Source organism: Polypterus senegalus, chromosome 6, assembly GCF_016835505.1.
Source record: "Polypterus senegalus isolate Bchr_013 chromosome 6, ASM1683550v1, whole genome shotgun sequence".
Taxonomy (NCBI): Eukaryota; Metazoa; Chordata; class Cladistia; order Polypteriformes; family Polypteridae; genus Polypterus; species Polypterus senegalus.
This window is the reverse complement of record NC_053159.1, coordinates 76853128-76868072: the sequence shown is the minus strand read 5'-3', so window position 1 is coordinate 76868072 and position 14945 is coordinate 76853128.

Genomic DNA, 14945 nt, shown 5'->3' with positions numbered 1-14945 from the left:
GTCGTCCAGAACTCTTCTGGGTTGTGCTGAAACCAGGGCAGTCTTCCAGGGCACACAAGGAACCCAACAGGGCTGTGCTTCCAGACACCAATTACCATACCACCCTGTGGGTGTCCTAACTGGGTTCAGTCTAGAGGAATACTGCCACCTGCCATGAAGGAATGAACTGCATCTTTGATCTATCTATCTACCTTCATCCAGTACAGGCAAATAATTACCCTCCATCCCAGTCAGGAAGTAAATTCATTTGTAGTTTTAGGCACAGAGAAAGTTTCTCCATTTTAAGATAGACAATCTCGTTAATTCACCAATGCTTTTCAATGGGAAATTTCAAAATTCAGAATTTTGTACTGTGCAATCTGTTTGAGAAATCACAATGAACATTGAACTGTCTGAACAAATTTTCTTGAAGAGTAAGCGTGCCACATTTCAACCAAACTGGTTTCACATGGACAGACAGACAGACAGGGCTATCACAAAAGGTGCTTTACGCATTATGTGTGAATGCACCAAAAAACAGAGCAGTGGTAAAAAAAAAGCTTTATATAAAATGTAAATAAATTCATACCTTTATGACCTACCATGAGTTTAACACTACTGTCTCGTACAAAACTGCATGTTCTGCTGTATAGCAATAGATCTCGTTCCAGAGATAGTGGTCCAAGTCTTTGCCTTCTCAGGTGAATTATTGGCTGTTTATTGGACCTGTGATGGTCTCCTTGTACAGATCAGATGTTTGCTCCATGGTATAAGGACTCTGTCAGTCATGAAAAGAGTGGGACCTGGCCCTGGACCGTGCCTGGATGAGACTATGATGCTTCACCCAGAGTGTATTCCCTGCCCCTGTGAAAACTTTGTATTTTCTAGGTACCTCATACATGTCTGAATTGTCCAAGGAGCTGGTGTTTGGTGATACAATATTCTGTACATGATTTGCCCTAAAAAACTGTGAGCATATCTCCAAAACTGCAAGAATTTTTAATCAAAAATGAGCCCTAAGCTTGGTATACCTTCTATTCTATATTAGCATCTAATTCAACTGCCATCTTGTGATCTTTTTGCTGTTTTGTTTTTTATTTTGTTTTTAATGTTGGGGGTATATCATAATATCCACATTTTGTAACATCTTTGTTACATGATGATGTATGGAATTTGAGTTAACGTCAATTGGAAGATGGCTGGATTTTTGTATTCTCACAATATTGCAATTAAATATTATTATACTGCTTTACTGTATAAAGGTGAAAAACAATGAAACTCACACCCATACTTAACTACTAGAGCCTTTAAATAATGGAATTTAAGTGTGCTTCTGATTTCTTAGACAATCAAGCTTCCTTTTGATGTTTTTGCTTCAGTCGCATTTAACAATAACCCTGCTCATATATGAATGCTTATTGACTATTGTGCAGTTCTTCATTTCCTTAGAATCTATAATAAAATGAATGGCCTACCACAGTCCCATTTTACTGACCTGTATCACCTGAATTCTAATATGCCACCATCGTTACAAGTAGCCATCCTCTGTTCTTTCACTTTAAATATTGTCATTAAACAAACAAGCTTGATGGACTGAATGGTGTCCTCTCATTTGTCAAGTTTCTTATGTTCTTTTGCCATCAAGTTCTAAATTTAGATTAATTAATTAATTAATTACTTAAGGACCCTTTAATTCTCAAATGTATATGCTGTCAGGGGTCAAAGTCCGGTACTCATACCAATTTCCAAATTATCCGTATGACTCTTGGTAGTAAACGAAATGGGCACAGCAGTGAGTGACAGCCAATGTCCAGGTTACACACAAAGTAGATGTTTATTAAAACCAAGTCTAAACAATAAAGTGCAGTGCAAATAATAAATGATGCCAATAAAAAGTCAAACTAAAAAAGTAGCAATTCTCTTGTGGAGATATAAAATGAACAATAAATACTTTAAATTCCCTTTAAGAAATGCTGGGGTCCTCGGCAAGTCTATCATGGCTCTCTCTCTGTCTCCCCAGCTCTCCCAACTGGGTCTTCCCAGCTGGCAGCGACTCCAACATCTGTGATCTCCGTAGCCCGACTCTGTCCTTCCTGCCCGCATCAGCTTTGGCCAAGATGCACCACACGTACCCTTTGTTTTCCCATGTGCTCTATTCAAACTCCCTGGACCATGGGAAGATTCATCCAAGTCCCCACTCATACACTTTGGTTCAACAAGGATGCTCCTCGGAGCACCATGAGCTATGCTGTCCCACAGTGGCCCCACCACTCTGCCTCCTTTTCACCACTACACTTTCTTGTGCCACTGATGTAGATCTTGCTGTGTCTCTTCCAACTGTGCCTCCAAACATTCTTCTCTCATTCTCCAATTGTTCCTTCTATTCTACTACTCGGACTCTCCTTTTTAAACTGTTGCTGGGCGTAAATGTACAATTACGCTCCCTGAAGTTCTAACAGGGCAACGGTCAAATGGTGTGCAGTGGAGATACTGTGCCATGCTACCACACACCTGGATGCTCCCCGAGTTTAACCACACTTTGCCTCATGACGAGGTGATAAAATCTAAGACTGGCATCTTGTTGTGCTACTGTGCTTGTAAACAATGAGAACAGTACATGCATGTTACTTGTAAAGGTGGGACGATTCTAGGAATAGTGCCAAACATTTGCCCCAATGTGCTCTGCAGGATGTGGATGAAGGAAAGTGTTTCCAATGAAGTGAAAACTAAATGACAGATTTTGGCAACAACAAATGAAACACTAAAGCTGTTTTACAGTAACCAAGTGTTTACCCACAATGCTGTGTTTACCCAACACCAAATGTTACTGCATACCAATGCACTGCTCTGTGCTTATCCAGCAGGCACTGGCAAAACACAGAATGATGATACAGCCATATCCAGTATACCTTCCAGACATTTTGTCTTTTTCTTTCTCAAAGCTACACTTCTTGGTTATGATTTTTTTCAGTGCTGACGATGCTGTTGCAGCATTCCATGGAGGACCTCTGTATATATTTCCACCAGATGCTTTCCAGGACTGCATCTAGCAGGTACACAAGAAGTTCCAGTATTAGAACTTATTGACTGTACCTTGTAAATCATGAAGTAGGTGCACCATGATGAGCTGTCATGTACCATCAGTCTTCAATACTTTCATGAGAAGATGTGTAAGAACATTAGTGCCACTTCAATAAAACCCAAACAAGTCTCACAAAACAATTGTGCTTGAGCATACGTGGAGTCCGTTGTATTTAAATTGTGAAGTCTACATACAAGCGAGATGGCAGATGTTAGCTCAGTCAGAACACAGGGTCATAATGAGGTGCTAATCGATAATCAATTTACTTTGTTTAACACTTCTTTACATAACCACATACCAATCCAAAATACCAAGAGCACACCGTGTCGAACTTCACATCTTGACTTGATTTGGTTTCATATACATTAGATGCCTGTAAAATGAGAAACTGCAGGGCTGTGTACCTTTCAAAGCTTTTCTTCTGTTTTATTTATACCACATTTTAAACTAAACCGCCACAGGAGCTTAGGGCACATCAAAATGATTTGTTTTCTTCTTAATGCTCTGAGTGGAAGCCATACTAAAAAATAAGGGTATATTTATTTGAAGCTGTTTAATTATCAAGCATTTTATTTTAAGAAAATGCTGGGACATGCAGTATATGAACAAAGATTTACAGAATCTGCATATTGCACAACGATACTATTGAAATGAGAAATGAGAAATTAAGTTGGTGTGGAATACTGTTATCTCAAAAATTAAATATATTAACATCATTCTTTATAAACTTTTCCTGTACTGTAAAATGAAAGCTTTGGACAGGATCGTTAAATTAAGATCAGGCAAACCACACTTAGTTTGATTTGATGCATCATTTGCGACAGGTAAAGACACAGGTCATCCATACTTCCAATTTCTCAACGCACTTTTGGTGGGGCCAGAGCCAGAACTGATAGCATTAGGCAGAAAGTGGGTACCAAACCTGGATGGAAAACCAGTCCATTTCAGAACACACACATACACACTCATTCATATTGGGCCAATTTGGAATCACTCATCCGTCATCCAAAGCCACTTGTATTTGGAGTGAAGGAATAAACTGAAGAAACTGAGGAAAAACCAGGCAAACGATAGAAGAACTAGCAAAATGTGCACAGACAATGTGCAAACTAGGTGTCCAAACTGGGCCTCGGGAGCGTCAAGGAGTGACGGTGTTAATCACCGTCCAACCGTGTGCTACCAGGAAACAGACAAAAACTTTTAAACACATGCAAAACAATTACGAAACTGGCCCTTAATTTGTAGGTTTGTGGTCAATTAGTGTAAAATAAAGAACAGGAGATGTACCTGACTACTCCTCAAGGGCAGACACTATACATTACTGAAGTTTAGCTTTGCAGATTGTAAGTTATACCTCAGTATGATGCACTTTGTTTTCGAGTTTACAATTAAGGTTCTTCAAGGAAATAATGGTGATAATGCACAGGAGCAAACAGCAAAGGAAATGACAGGAGTCAGAATCCTGAAGAGATAACTAGAGGCCTGGGACACCTCTAACCAGCAGCTCCCTCGGGAGAAATACTTTTAACTTCCAATGACAGCCTTGGAAAATATTTCAAACAGCTTTAGCTTGCAGTCTTGCTGCATGTAAGGGCAGGACTGGCTACCGATCAATCCACTGCTTACAGATATAGTGGATTCCTAAGAAGTGATGGCAACACTTTTTGTATTGTTGTTTTACCTTATATTGTTATTGACAACAATATTTTAATGCGCTATTTCACTCCCTTCATGTTTAGAATTCAGTATTAGTTTTTAGCATGAGAAAAGGAATTCGAAATTTGAACGTTTCTTTTTATGATGCATTATGTCATTACCTTATACCAGGTAATTCTTGAACAAATTTTACACTTATGCCATTTCTTACCTGGTAAAATGGTTAATATGAATTTATTCAGACGCATGGGTGAGTATGCCTGGTGATGAAATAACACTCCACCCAGGTTTGATTCCAAGATCATCACCAATGCCGCCTGTCACCCATTCACCCTGTAATGGAAAAGTGGATTTGGACATTTATTGCCTGGGTCCATCAGAAATCTTTTAAAAAATTCCTTCTGCTTATGCCCTGTCATGTGTAATAATAAAACATTTTGATTACATTTTTTTCTTGTAGTTATGCCTGAGGAAATGAATGGCCTTCTGTGTTAAACCCAAAATAACCTTGTAGTTGACCCATTGCGTCATATTTATAAAATAATACCAAAATATATCACACATGTTAAAATAATAGTATCAAATTACATAATAAATAATCAGTTAAGTACTCAAAGGTGCATGCATGTACATCTAAAAGTCATTAAATACATCAGAAATTCTGTTATGAAATAACAAACCCCATTGAGTTATTGTGTGTTATATTGCTTCTTTTATTAATATCACTTAATCAATCAAATAATAAAATGTTGTCATGCAGAAGCAACAAGAAAAGAAATACAGTATTAGTAATTGTAAGGAAAATAAATATAAACCCAGCTTGTGCTCATTGGTCCTTATGTTGCTGACATTTTTTATACTGTAGTGTATTTAAAAGCACTGATCATACTGGAGTAATATAATGATGCTTTCGTCATTAACTTCTTCATTTTTAGGGTACCAGGGGAATTTTTATGGTGCATTGGGGGGGAGAAGGTGCTCACCCAAAATGGTTGTCCGCACACCCATTAAAAATTAGTAACAATAAAATGCAGCATATTTTGCAATTTAGTTGCCCTACATACCTCCATATCCAAATATCCACCCCAGTGTTACAATCTGATGCCTTATTTAATTATTTCTGGCTGTTTATTTGAGTTTATACAAAAACAACACATGTAAACTGGGGTATTAAACGCCAAGGAATTATGTTAATTTTTCATTTTGACTTATTTTTACTGCGGTGGGCTGGCACCTTGCCCGGGGTTTGATTCCTGCCTGTGTTGGCTGGGATTGGCTCCAGCAGACCCCCGTGACCCTGTAGTTAGGATATAGCGGGTTGCATAATGGATGGACTTATTTTTAACAATGTTAAAAAATTAAACCTCATTCCCTCACAATGACAATCTCGTCAGGTCACTGCCATTTTTGGGTACTCTTGCTGAGACATGATGGCTAGTTGTCCGGAGGTGTGTTCTGGATGTTACGTCATAAGATGTCATCAATGTGACCATATTTAAGCAAACTGGGACACTTCATCCAAAATTGTGGATTCACCCCAAGCATTTGTGTAGCAAGTACATATATAAACCTTGACGCATATTTTTAGGAATTCATTGCCCACTGGGGAAATTCTGAAGGACTGGAAAATGGCAAATATTACCCCGTTATATTAAAAAGTGACCAGGCAGATCCAAGCAATTATAGGCCAGTAAGCTTAACAAGCATCACAGGAAAACTAATGGAAGGAATTATTATGGATAAGATTAAGCAACACATGTCAAGTACAGGAGTTTTTCTGAATAGTCAGCATGGTTTCAGAATGGGAGGTCATATTTTACTGACATGCTGGAATTCTATGCGGAAGCAACAAAAGTATATGATCAAAGTGGAGCTTATGGTATTATTTGTCTTGACTTTCAGATAGCATTTGATAAGGTGCCACTTAAAAGGTTGGGCATCAAACTAAAATAAGCTGGAATTCAGGGTGATGTTTTAAGTTTGGTACAGAATTGGCTCAGACACAGGAAACAGAGAGTTATGGTATGAGGATCCTTATCAGAATTGGCCGATGTTAAGAGTGGTGTTCCACAGGGGTCAGTGCTAGGGCCGCTGCTATTTTTAATATAAATAAATGATTTAGATAGGAATATAAGTAACAAGCAGGTTAAGTTTGCAGATGATACCAAGATAGGTGGATTGGCAGATAATTTGGAATCCGTTATATCATTACAGAAGGACTTGGATAGCATACAGAAATGGGCAGATTTGTGGCAGATGAAATTTAATGTCAGTAAATGTAAAGTAGTACACATAGGAAGTAAAATATTAAGTTTGAATACACAATGGCAGGTCTGAAAATTGAGAGTATGCCTTATGAGAAGGATTTGGGAGTCATAGTGGACTCTATGCTATCAACTTCCCAACAGTGTTCATAAGCCATTAAGAAGGCTAACAGAATGTTAGGTTATATAGCACGATCTGTGGAGTACAAGTCCAAGGAGGTTATGCTCAACCTTTATAATGCACTGATGAGGCCTTATCTGGAGTACTGTATGCAGTTTTGGTCTCCAGGCTATAAAAAGGACATAGCAGCACTGGAAAAGGTCCACAGGGGAGCGACTAGGTTCATTCCAGGGCTACAGGGGATAAGTTAAGAGGAATGATTAAAAGACATGAACCTGTTCAGTTTAAGCAAAAGAAGATTAAGCGGTGACATGATTGATGTGTTTAAAATTATGAAGGGAATTAGTACAAGACTGGATCAAGACTGTTATTTTAAAATTAGTTCATCAAGTACACGGGGACACATTTGGAAACTTATTAAGGGTAAATTTCACACAAACATTAGAAAGCTTTTTTTTACATAGAGAACCATAGACACTTGGAATAAGCTACCAAGTAGCATGGTAGACAGTAAGACGTTAGGGAATTTCAAAACTAGACTTGATGTATTATTAGAAGAATTAAGTGGATAGGACTGGTAAGCTTTGTAATAATAATAATAATGATAATAATAATACATTTTATTTATATAGTGCCTTTCCCATGCTCAAGGCACTTCACAGAGTTTAAGAAAGAACGGGAGGGTATACAGTATATAGCATTGTACTAAACCAGATAAATAAATAAAGAAGAGTAAGAAAGTAAACTCAGAGAAAAGCCTAACAGACAACATAATTGATGGTTTAGCACACACACATACAGGTTACATGAGCATCTTGACATAGAGGTAAATTGAAAGAAGGGTATTACAGTCAGGTAGAGCTAAATGCCTTCCTGAACAGATGAGTTTTGAGTTGTTTTTTAAAAAAATTCATAGAGTCAGCTTATCTAATTATTTTTGGTAGTTCATTCCAGAGTCTGGGTGCTGTACAGCTGAAGGCCCTGTCACCCATGGAGTGTAGATCAGTGTGGGGCACAACAAGACTGCCAAAATCAGAGGACCTTAGTGAGCGGCCAGGCACATAGTGATGGAGAAAATCACTGATGTAGTTTGGCGCAAGGTCGTTTAAGGCTTTGTAGGTTATTAGTAGAATTTTATATTCAATTCTGTAGGACACAGGGAGCCGGTGAAGGCGGAGTAGGATGGGTGTGATGTGCTCACTGCTGCTGGTTCAAGTAAGGACTCTTGCAGCCAAGTTTTGAATAAGCTGGAGGCACCTGCCAGTAGGGAATTACCATAATCAATGTGGGATGTGATAAAAGCATGGACAGGTTTCTCAGCATTAGAAAAGGCAAGAATGGAGCGAACACGGGATATGTTACTGAGGTGAAAGTAAGAAAGTTTCTTAATGTGATCTATGTGGGTGGAATAAGAAAGGGAGGAATCAGAAATGACACCAAGATTCTTTGCAGTAGAGGCAGGTCTAATGAGATTACTGCCAAGATTGACTGGAAAGGAGCTCATTTTATTAAATTACACTTTAGTCCCAGTTCGCAGGAGTTCAGTTTTGTTGCAGTTTAATTCTAAACAGTTCCGCTCCATCCAGGTTTTAATTTCACTGAGGCAAGTTGTGAGCTGAGAAAGCTCTGATGAAGTTCCGCTTTTAAAATTGAAATAGTGTTGAGTATTATCTGCATAAAAATGATACCCAGTCCAAAGCTACGCATTATATGACCAAGGGGAAGCATATAAATACAGAAGAGAGCTGAGGACAGAGCCCTGTGGAACTCCTTGTGTGACTGGCGCTGAGCTGGATCTGCTGTTGCCAAGACTAACAAACTCTTGTCTATCAGTCAGATAGGACTTGAACCACTGGAGGGCAGTGCCAGAAATACCCAGCATTTTCTTCATTCTGGACAGTAGAATTTCATGTCTGACCTGAGTGTCAAATGCTCCACTGAGGTCTAATAGAATTAATATGCTGGTTTGTCCAGAGTCTGCTGCCATAAGCAAATCATCGGTTACCCATAGCAGAGCAGTTTAACAGCTGTGCTGTGCCCAGAAACCAGACTGAAAGAGTTTTATCAAATTATTAGAAGTTAAGTAGTTGGTGAATTGGGAAGCTACAACACATTCAAGAACTTTTGACAGAAAAGGTAAGTGGGAAATAGGCCAATAATTGTTAAGATTGTCAGCATCAAGACCAGACTTTTTTAACATTGGGGTTACAGAAGCAATTTTAAAAGTGATCAATACAGAGTCTGTGTCAAGGGATGAGTTTATTATTGTTGTAACAGTCGGGATTATGGCATGAAGGCAGGATTTAAGTAGTGTGCTGGGGATGGGTTCCAGTACACAAGTAGTCGGCCTCATCTTACAAAGCAGGGGCCTCATGTATAACGGCATGCATAGAACTCACACTATAACATGGCGTAAGCACAAAACTGGGAATGTGCGTACACACAGAAAAATCCAGATGCATAAATCTGTGCGTACGTAAACTTCCACATTCATCCGCTACATAAATCCCGGTCAGCATGAAAAGTAACGCTCATGCACGCGCCTTCTGTCCCGTCCCAACTCCTCCCAGAATTACGCCTCTTTGAATATAGAAATCAATATAAATCGCCCTTAAGCTCAGCCTTCTGTGAAAAGGCAATGGGAAAAGCACAGGGGAAAATATAATATTTTCAGTGAAAAACCAAGTGGAGGCAAGGAAAAACATACTATTTGTTGGTTTAAACAGCGATCTAATCAACAAAAGGAAGTTGATCGAGTGACAGAGTGTCGGAGAAACTCGAAAGCTCAAGTTCACAAAGTTGCACAGTGTCCGAAATAAAAAAGAAGTCACGTATCAAAGTCACTGGGAAAAGGCGAGTTGTAGCCCACTGTCTGAGTGTCATATGAAAGCTTATTAGGGTACAGACAAAAAAATAGGCACACGCTGAGAAAAAAAGCATGAAATGTCAACTTTGATCTCGAAATTTACACTTTAATCACATAGTTTATTTTGCCATTAAAGTAGAACATCATAAACTTCATCTTAAAATCGTTTAATTTACTAGTTTATCAAAGCCCATCGTAACTAAAGTAGCACGTTAAATGCTTTGTTTTGTATTTGATCCTCTACACGCTCTATGTGTGTGAATCACTACGTGCTTCTTAAATGGGCTTTCTCTTCCTCCGACAGGACACAGAATCCATTACATTCGTGATATTACAGATCTCTGAATGATAAAAATACTGAGATGTATACGTGATATCATTTTCATAATGATAGGAGTTAAATCATGTTATTAAACATGGGAACATGGTGGCACAGTGATTGTTCATGTCTAACACAAGATGCTTGCTGTGCCATGCATGACCTTCAATGAAATACTTTAATGTAGCAGTACTGTCTCTTTCAAACGTACTAACCCCCAATTCCTGTCCTTCCTTTTCTTTCTCCAAATACCCCACACAATCAGCTCTGTAATAGACATTAAGCCATCTGTAAGCTTAGAACGCAGATTCTTCAAAACTTTTAAGGAATATTGAAATATCTTCGCAGTACATGTTTAATTGTTCTATCCATCTATCCTTCCAGCGTTGCGTCAGCACCAGCAAGAAAACAGCGCGAGGCAGGAACAATCCGTGAATGGAGCACCAGCAACTCGCTAGCGCTGCGGCACCGTGTCCTTGCATGTTTAATTATTAACAATATAGATTACTGCAGTGGGCTGGCACCCTGCCCAGGGTTTGTTTCCTGCCTTGCGCCCTGTGTTGACTGGGATTGGCTCCAATATAAATTATTTAAATGAAGTTAAAGTTTTATCTGTATAATATAATAAAAATATTTTGCTGCATTTCGTCTTAAAAATGATATCATCATCATATGTAAATACGCACTTTATAAAGTGGCGCAGGTTGTGCAATATTATAACTGTAGTGCAAGTTTACAGTGAGGTAATTCTACTTATAAGTACAAACAGTTCTACAAGGAGCACTTGATTGAGTGCATTTATAGTTCTTGGGATGAAACTCTTTCTGAACTGCGAGGTCCGTACAGGAAAGGCTCTGAAGCGTTTGCTGTGTGAAAGCAGTTCAATAGACAGCATGGCTGAGGCAGCGTGTGCTTGATGCTATATACCGATAATTCTCTTTCTCAGCTTCTGTAAATCTTTGATTCCCCACTCAGATACAGTGATATAAATACTCTGAGTGGTGCACTGAGAGTAATATGGAAAAAGATGATCCGCTGTGGCAACCTCGCTGAAAGAAGAAGAAGAAGGTGCAATAAGAGTAACTACGCTAAAGCAGCTATTGTATTTAGAATAGTTTGACCATTCCGTGGATCATTATATTGTTACTGGTTAATTACAATCAGATTCATTAAACTAATAAACAATATGTGGTTAATTTCAGTGTGTTTATAAAGCCGCGTCAGGGATGTGGATCTGAAAAAGAAAAGATAACCACACAGGAACAGTAGCACTGCTTTGACGCTGGGTGCTGCCAGTCTGCAAAACCGAGCGGAGGTACACCAGGGTATGAGGTACTGTGGAAATGTGTGTGGCTTTACGGCAAGTTTAGGCTTTATACATCAGAATTTGAAAGCGGAAACATTCGTACACAACATTTTTGTGCGTACGCATTGTTTATACATGAGGCCCCAAAGCAGATGTGACTGGTGAGAACTTAGAGAAGGAGCTGGATGGAGTGGGAAAACAGGGAAAGGGATATAAACAGATGATGTATTTATGTTAGTTGAATTATTTAGATCTTTAATTTTGTTACGGAAAAAGTGGAGGAATTCACAGACTTCAGTAGAAGAGGTAGTTGGGCCAGATGCAGGTTCGAGTAGTTTATTAACTACAGAGAACATAACTCTTGGGTTGTTATGGCCACTTTCTATTATTCTGCAATAATGGGTGTTCTTGGCAGCAGTTAGTGCTTCTCTGTAAGCTCTTTGGTGGTCAGAGAAAGCCTGGATGTGCACGGTGAGGCCAGTCTTACGTGACATTCTCTCAAAGTGTTGACCAGCTGCTTTCATAGATCGCAATTCTGAATTATACCAAGGAGCTGAACGCTTAAAGGAAACCTCCTTATGTTTTAAAGGAGCTTTTTTTATCTAATGCTGATTGAAGGGCTGAGTTATAGTGGTCAACAAGACTATCTAGTATTGATGGAATAGGTGAAGACAGTAAAAGATCAGAAATGGATCCAGAAAGAACAGAGGGACAGATATTTTTAAGGTTTCTGTAAGAAATATGTAATTTACAAGTAAGAGGAGGGAGAGATAATGAGACGGTGAAAGTACTGCTTTATGGTCAGAGAGTCCCAAATCAGTTGCGTAAATGTTGGCAATAGATAGTCCAGAAGTACAGATCATATCCAATATATGATCACCAGAGTGGGTGGGAAAATCAACATGTCAAAACAGTCCAGTAAGGATAGGAATTAATTGCTCAGTTTAGATGTGGGGATGTCAGTATGGATGTTGAAATCACCAAGAAGGATGACTCTCTGGGAAAAGTGGGTTAATAGTTCAGTCAGATCAGATAAGAAGGATGCATTGTATTTTAGAGGACGATAAAGAACAATGAGTGAGACAGGACCTGATTCCGTTATTAGTTTAAGAGCCAGACACTCGAAAGACAATGGACAGTCAATTGGGATTCTTTTGATGTGTAAATCCATTCTGACAATTACTGCAAATCCACCACCTTGTCTTGAGCTACAAGGCTCTGTGAGGAAAGTGTAACCAGGAGGTGTCGCTTCCGTGAGAGATGTAAATTCATTCGGTTTTTGCCGTTAAACACAGGATATCAAGTTTGTTGTCAATGATGAATTCTGATAGCACCAATGCTTTGCCATTAAGAGATCTCAAATTAAATAATGCGATATTAGTTAATGAGGCTTCTTTAACTGAGCCGTGACCAGAGTTTATTTTCACGTACTGCAAATTTGGCACACTGACACTATTTCCAGGGCCATGAGTAGGACGGCGTATTCCTGAGAAAATGCTGCCGGTGGTCTTTTCATTCGCAGCCTAGCGGTGGCGGCGACCTGACCCGCGATGTACATATTTCGGGTGCCGCAAAATACTAGTCTCTTTTAGGATATTCCAGTCAAACCATTTGCTCTGGACAAACTGTTTAATATGAAGGAGTTTGTCACAAGAGTATTTTAGCATGATACTGAGCAATACTTATAGCAGTGGAGAAGCAGCACAGCACAGCGGAGCTGGTGGAAGAGGTGGGTGCCGTAGCGTAGATGAGTGGTGATAGCAAAGCAGCAGAAAGCATAGCAGGAGGAAGTAGTACGATTTGGAGGTTCCAACATACAGCCATAAACAAGTAACGCTGGGTAATACAGGCGTGATCACCCCAGAGCCACAAGCCAGGTGGGTGTGAACATCAGATCAGTTCTAAGTCATAAAGCACAATAAAATGAATCAATAGCAGACTAGCACAGCAAATATAATCAAGGAGACAGATTATCCCAGGCTCCTAGATCGCCAGGTACAAAGAAATGTTCATAGGTCTCATCCCGTGATCCACAAATTCAGTTCTTCCCAGTCAAAGTAAAGACCATAAAATCTGCAAAAATTAAATGAAATCCATACAATTTGAGTCAGCCACATCCACGAACTATATGTACAATAAAGAAACTAAAATAAGTGTAAGAATGTACAGGATTAAGGCGAATTTTGCAAAAAGTGTTGTTAACAGAGAGGAGTGGCAACAGCATGCGTGCGCCAGCATCCCCTCGATGACTCCTGACCATGCTGAAAGGCCTGTTCTCATTTAGATTGTTCTAATATTCTAGTGTCTGTCACACATGTGCACATGGGAGGCAACTAAAGGGTTCAAAAAGGGATAATCCCATGACAAACTAGGGGGTGGCAGAGTGCATTGATCCTTTCTCTTTTTCATTGGCAGACCAACCATGGGAAATTTTGCCTGGACTCGATGACGTCACTTGCAGTTCCAGGCCCACTGATGTCACTTCCAGTTCCAGACCCAATGACATCACTTCCCCTGCTGACTTTAAAACCATGTTTGCCTGTCTGTTTGTCCTATTGTTGGACTGAAGTCTGTTGAGACCTGTTTTCATTGAACCAAACTTTCAGTCGTTGGCAGCCTATTTCAAGTATACGGGCGGCTGCCCCCAAACCTTTTCCTGTTTGTCGAATCCTTTTACATGTCCTAATTTGTTGTTTTTTTCTTTGTTGTTTTTTAAAGTTTGATTTATAAATTATGACTTTGTTTTTGACACATTTTGTTAATCCCCTTGTTCTTGACATGCTATTACTTGACTACATTTCTTGTTACAAATATTGATCCTTGGTTAGTAGTTAATTAACTTTGTGGTTACTATATACTGTTAATGTATATGGAGATGCTTTGAATTAGAAAAAGAAGCTTGCTCATCTTGACAGTGTTGATTCTCCCTGCTAATTTGAGATATAGGGTAGACCATCTGTTCATGTCTTGTTTAATTTTTTCCATGCAGACAGCAACATTTTGTTGAAAAAGAGCTTTATATTTAGTGATGATTACCCCTAGGTATTTAAACTTATCTGTTAAGACAAAATTCAGTGGTGTCCAGTGTAATATTATTTGCTTGAGAATTCACTGGAAAAAAGCCCACTTTTGTTTAAATTAATTTTGAGTCCAGATATCTTTTGAAATTCTTTTAGTGCATTTTGGACGCTGGCACAGAATTTCTGGGTCTGATATTTACAGTACCATATTGTTCTGCCCCACATCTTGTTAGTTGAGACTGTTATTTGTTGAACTGTGCTCCCCATTCATCTTGTCATTTATTAACACACCTGTCAGTCACGTCCCACACTCACAGTGGTGCTATAAAAGT